The 6,665-nt window shown below is 38.3% G+C and overlaps 1 pseudogene; it reads right to left on the bottom strand.

The window, feature by feature from the left end:
* Positions 1 to 5,690: 5,690 nt before the first annotated feature.
* Positions 5,691 to 6,248, bottom strand: LOC118451963 (annotated as a pseudogene).
* Positions 6,249 to 6,665: the final 417 nt, after the last annotated feature.

Genomic DNA, 6,665 nt, shown 5'->3' with positions numbered 1-6,665 from the left:
ATTGAGAAATACAGGATTCAAGCTGTGTGTAGGTGATACCTGAATTTTTCACCCCTGCTGACAACCACATTGGCCTCTGTGTAATTCTTTAAACTGATTCAATCAAACTCATGCTGTTTATGGTTTCAATTAATTGAATTAAAACATCATATAAATTCATCAGGCAGGATTGTGCTTGCCTATTCTGTGCTCAATCCAGCACAAAATAAGCACAGATTTCTTATCCACAAAGGATGAGAGAACTGGTTTCTCAGTCTCTCAGCCTCCCTTGCTTGGTAGCCTCATGTATGCATCTTGCAAAGGAGCTCTCTCTTTTCTTGCAAAGAAGACTAAAGATGTACTCTCAAAGAAGTGTATCTGTCAAGGACTATGAAGACTGTTTTGTTTTGGAAAACTGGGTGTGAGTCTTGACCTATGAATTTAGAATGAACTGGGTAATAAGACTTATACACTGCTGCTTCCTAATGGACCCATAACGTGACATTCCATTCCTTTGGGTTTCCCTGTGGAAGCCTTCAGCAGAGTGCTGTCAGCCTGGAAGACAATAATTTCACAATATGTGATCTTTAAATTTTTTTTTTACTTAACAGAGTAAGAAGTACATACGGTTACATTCTCTCATCAAGAATTCTTTAAGCATGTTAACTATTAAGTCCTGAAGCCTATAAAGGTTGGTAGCAACTATAAAATTTTTGAAAAATGTCACAACACGAAATGTTTAAACCACCACTTGGAAGATGTAGAGAAAGTACTCTGGCAAATTTCAATTACCTTCACAACTCCTGACTAGAATTCATAGTAAACTAGGAGTTTTCAGCCTATATTTACTGATTAGGTTTACTATTAATACTGTATTTACTAACAATGGAGAAAAAGTAGCCCATTCTCCCTCTTCTTCTATTATATTTTCACTATTATTATTTGCTTTTTTCCAACTTAACTGCCTTTATCTGTGGCTCCTTCACAAAGTCGATTTCTTGCCATTGTTGTTGTATTCTAACAAATAACTTGATTACAATTTTATAATGCTGCTTTTTGCATCTTTCTATATATTATAACATCCATAAATCTTTTTATTTCTGTAAGTTAATTCCATAAAAATATTTCAAAATACTGACTACATAGCTGGCAATAAAAATATTTTGATAAGTTGCAGAGATATACAACAAATATAATTTTGTGGGAGGCAATACGAATTCATCACACGCATGCATAGTTCACCCATATACTTTTCATTAATTCCTCATCAATGCTGCTTATATTCAAACTTCTCAGAGGCTCAAAATTTTATCCATGCACAAATAAGACTATTGTTGTGGTTTAACCCCAGCCAGCAACTAAGCACTGCACAGCCGCTCACTAACTTCCCCCTCCCAGTGCGATGGGGGAAAGAATTGGAAGAGAAAACCATGGGTTGAAATAAGAACAGTTTAATAGTGGAAATAAAATGAAGTAAAATAGCAGTAGTAATAATTATAATACTATTAGTAATAACAATACACATAGCAAGTGATGCACAATTCAATTGCTTACCACCTGTTGACCAGTGTCCAGCCAGTCCCTGAGCAGCGATTGCAGTGCCATCCCACACCCCTCCCTGTCCCACTCCCCCTGAGTATGATGTCCTATGGCCTGGAATATCCCTTTGGCCAGTTGGGGTCAGCTGTCCTGGCTGTGCCCCCTCCCAGCTTCTTGGGCACCTGGCAGAGCAGGGGAAGCTGAAAAGTCCTTGACTGGTGTAAGCCCTGCTTAGCAACAACTAAATCATCAGTGTGTTATCAACATTCTTCTGGTACTAAATCCAAACCACAGCACTATGCCAGCTAATAGGAAGATAATTAACTCTGTCCCAGCTGAAACCAGGACAATTATTTAATAAAAAATTTATCGGTTGTTCTCCAAATATGGATACTATTTGTCTGAATGAAAATTTTATTGGTTTAGGAGAAGCAATATTCTGTTCTGAGATAGTAAGGAACTTTCAATATATCCCTCCTTTAAAAAGTAAGTCTCATGAATTCTATGCTTGATAACTCTCTATGATATCAAGTGTGCATATTTACAATTTTGTTATATTTATTTCAGTTTTGCTCCTGCAACCTGAGCTGTCAGGCTCAAGCTGTGTTCTCTTTGTGTTTGTCATCACTGCTAATAAGGATTTGCATACCAAATTAGGCCCTTGGTTACAGATGAAATTCCATTACTTTCAAGTTATGTCCTCATGATAACTCCATAATTTCACAACCTTCATTTTGGTGGTACACCTGTAACTAAATGGGATTTAAGCCTGATCCAAAGGTTATTGAAAACAATGAGTGTCTTTATACTGACTTCAATTAGCTTTAAATAAGGCCTTTATTTAACAATTCTGTTAGTGAAGTGCAAGAAGGATTAATACCACTCTCATTCTCTCTTAGCTCTGTTGGCTAGTAACAGCAACAAAAACTATTACTGATTCTTTTTTAAGAAGGTAGATTTTAAACAACTCTCTGAAGACATACATGAAAATAACAACATCTTACAAATTTACCCTTAAGAGCAATGTAATAGAGAGGTACACAGAAGGGTCACTATTTTGCAAAAAAATAACTAGTTTTGAGTAATCACAGTGTGTAGCAAAGTTGTACTTCAGGTTTCAATAAGACTTATTTCTTCAGCATAGGAACGGAAGCCTTTAGCACTGAAAAGAGAGTAAAATTTCATTTGCACATAGTTTTGGAAGAAAAAAATGGAGAAAATTATCCATCTGATAAATACAGAATGTACATGAATATTTCAAAACAACTCTAAAATATATTTTTATTATGGTGCACTAACGTGAATCAGTCTTAAATAAATTGAAAGTGGTTTTTGGTAGGAGCACTTGTAACATTCCACAATAGGAACAGGCTTTCTGGAAATACAGAAAAAAGTAATATAAATTTTAAAATGCTCTTAAGTTGGTTAGTAGCCTATATATACATAAAATGCTCTGGGATACTTCATCATATTCTTAAATTCGATTTTATCTGAATATGGATAAACACATGTACTTTATAAAAAGAAATTGCCTGCATATTTTTGTAAAGCTTAAGGTCAGAAGGAAAAAAAAAAACCCTCCATGTACTGCTTTTATTCTAAAAAATACTGTTGCTATGACTACGTGACTAGCTTTTAAGGTGATGTCCTTTTTATTTAAAGTATTTTTAGAACTTTAGTTACCCTAACAACAGGATACACTTAAAACAGCAACTTCTAACAAGTTTGTTCTTGTTTGCAAAGAAAATCTCTCGTCTTTCTTTTTCTTTTCTGATTAAGAACTTCCAGCCATTAAATGATGGAAAGGACAAAAGAAACAAAGGTTCAAAAACATGTTTTGCATATTACTTCCCCTCACCAGCTTTAGTCCAAGCAGTGGCAGGTAACTTATGTTGATAATTTCACTGGATTTTTACTACAAGCAGATCACATGATCAAGATGGAAGAGTATGGCAAGTATAGCATAGTGATCTGTTATTGCATTTCAGTAGATAATTATTTTTAAGATGGGCTGTATTTTCTAAGTAACCTGCCTTACTTCAGTTAATCATATGGAGTAAACATTGCCATGCTCTGTTCCTATAAGAAAAAATGTTTACTTTTTCTTACTCGAACCAATGTCTTTATAAGACATGAATAGTGTAGACTGCTCACTCACCTTCTGATGGTCAATAGTACATGCCAATGGAAGAGTATTAGAACTGGGTTAGTCATTCTTTTCTGCTACAGTTTTCCACTTTACGATGATATGCAGTTCAGTTACTCTGCTAATCAGAAACAGTAGCTCTTATTTTGATTCATTTTGAAACTTTTTTTATTATTCTAGTGGGCTTTTTTTAACATTTTAATGAAGAGCTGTGACTATTCTCAATTGGTTTTGAGAAGAAAAGTTATTCCTTAGCTTTTTTTCTGAATTTACCATCTGTTTCTTTCAGCTTATGACCCCTCACTGTTACATTGGAAGACCCAATGAACATGACCCAATGAATTGCTCTCTATTCGATTTATCCATGCTAGTCTTCATTTTAAAGACCTCTATCATGTTCATCTTCAGTTATCTCTTCCAGGCTGAAGAATATTATTCTTATAGGAACTTTACACTGAATATATGGACTGTTAGATGGATTTAAGACTGGGTAGACTATCAGTTTCAAATGGTGATAATTAATAGCTTGATGTCTGGTGGCTGATAATAAGTGGAGGATCCTTGGGGTCAATATTAGTCAACAGAAGCTTTATGAAGCTTCACAAGAATAACTATGCATCATAACAGGCTGGAAAGGGGCAGACTGAGTAGGAGCCAGCAGAAAGGGATCTGCCAAGTTAAAATAGCCAGTGTGCAGTAAGGCAAAGAAGAGGAGCAGTGGGGGTCAGCTATTCTCTAAAGGAAAGGGTGGCGGGAATCAAACACAATAATGCATCCATCAGGGCAGGGACCTTGCCAGCCAGAGCTCTGACCCACAGTATCCAAGTGAGGTGTGCAGGGCAGGCCCACGTATAGCAGCCAGGTTCAGCCAGGTCGAGATCATCAGTCAAGTCCATGTTTGATGAAGAAGGTCCAAGGTAAAGCTAGGAAGTCAGTCTGTAGCTCAGGCTCAGGCCTGCTGATGGTAACTAGGATCAGACACATCCCTATGACTGTCAGCCAAATCCAGTCATGAGAGGTATGATAACAAGCCTGGAAATCCGTCCACAGGTCAGGGGTCCGTGGCCAGGACTAAAGGTCTCAGCTTGAGCTTAAATGAACTCCCTGGTCCAATGGAAGGAGGTTTGAGGGGTAGAAACCACAAGAGAGGCTGCTCAGGGCCATTAAGGCCTGTTAGTGCCGTTATGGCCCTGACGGTATCCCCCTCTTCTTAGCACTGTGTCCTGGTTTCAGCTGGCACAGAGTTAATTTTCTTCCTAGTAGCTGGCACAGTGCTGTGGTCTGCATTTAGTATGAGAAGAATGTTGATAACTCACTGATGGTTTAGGTGTTGCTAAGCAGTGCTTACAGCAGTCAAGGACCTTTTTTGTTTCAGTTTCCCCTGCTCTGCCAGGTGCCCAAGAAGCTGGGAGGGGGCACAGCCAAGACAGCTGACCCCAACTGGCCAAAGGTGTATTCCAGACCATGTGACATCATGTTCAATGTATAAACTGGGGGAGTTAGCCAGGGGAGAGTGATCGCTGTTCAGGTCAGTGAGTGGTAAGCAATTGCATTGTGCATCACTTGTTTTGTATATTCTGTATATTCTATTATTATTATTTTCTCCTCTACTGTTTTATTACACTGTCTTTATCTGAACCCATGGGTTTTACCTTCTTTTCTGATTCTCTCCCCCATCCCACTGAGGGAGCAGGGGAGAGAGTGAGCAGCTGTGTGGTGTTCAGCTGCCTGCTGGGTTAAACCACAACACACTGCAAGGCTGTGTCTGGTATACTGTATCCAATTTTGGGATAAATAAGAGAAACATGGAGAAACTGGAAACCTTGGTAGCTGTCAGCTACAGAGTCTGCTGGGCTCTAAAACACATGTCCTTCAGGGAGTGGATGAAGGAGCTGAGCCTGTTTAGTATATTGAAGAAAAAGATTCTTTCATCTCTGCAATCAGTCTTACTAATTTGTTTGAGGAAACCCACTGAATTATGGCAAGCTGCTTACAGATGAAATGGCAATAAAAATTTTTTTACTTTTCAGAAATGCTTCCCAGTGGACAAAATTTTAGGAATAAAGTGTTCCAGACAAACAATACCACACTAAATGTGTTTTTACCAATCTACTCCCTTTAAGTGGGATCCTCTTCTTAATCTTCACTTGGATAAGTTTCAGGATGAGCTCTTTAAAGATTTCTAGTTAGCATAGCATGCCCCATAATATTCCACAATCCACAACATCTACAGGGAGAATTAGGTAATTTTAATGAACATTCCATTGAAAATTCTCAACAGCATCACCTCAGTCACTCGTCATGCCACTGTACAAAGTCTAGTCTCTACTCCTGTTATACAACCATCTCTCCAGGTTTCTGTCCCATGTACCTGAGCTGAGCCTTATCTCAGTGTTTACAACATCAATCTTGAAGAAACAACAGAAATCTTAAGACTTTTAAAGTAGATTTGTTTCCCCTTCTGTTTTTTTTTCTGCTTGTTCAGGAGCACTTGCATTACTTGGGTGGCTTTATAAGCCTTCCTTCCCTACAAAAAGGTCTCTGGCAGCAGCAGGACCTTCTTTTTGGGCTCAAGCTCCAGCATGTAGTTTCCTCATTTCCCAAATGAATGAAGGGGAAACAACCTTTCAAGCTTCTTTCTGCTCTTTCTTCACAACAGCTCTTATTAGAGTGCTTGAGAACAGTTACACTCACAGAAAGGGAGCATACTCTATGCTCTGAGCTCATGGCTGACATGTTCATTGTGCAGTTATTTCTATGACAAAGGGACAAACAAAATAACAGCCCACATTTACTTGAATCTCTGAGCTGCAGAAATAATTAAGCCAGACTTGTCCATGGTGGCAGATAGTGTGAGAATGGGCAACAATCACAAATTGTGGCTTGGAAGGTTGAGACTGGACATGAGGAAAATCCTTCCTCTTGTGGGAGGGTAAGGCAGCACTAGAACCATCCAGAGCAGGTTACCAAAACAGCTTGTTTTGTCCTTGGAAGTTTCAAG

This window comes from Egretta garzetta, unplaced genomic scaffold (assembly GCF_000687185.1).
Source record: "Egretta garzetta isolate BGI_Z169 unplaced genomic scaffold, ASM68718v1 scaffold603, whole genome shotgun sequence".
Lineage (NCBI taxonomy): Eukaryota > Metazoa > Chordata > Aves > Pelecaniformes > Ardeidae > Egretta > Egretta garzetta.
Note: the sequence above shows the minus strand (reverse complement) of the source record. Positions and strands in the feature narration are given on the sequence as shown.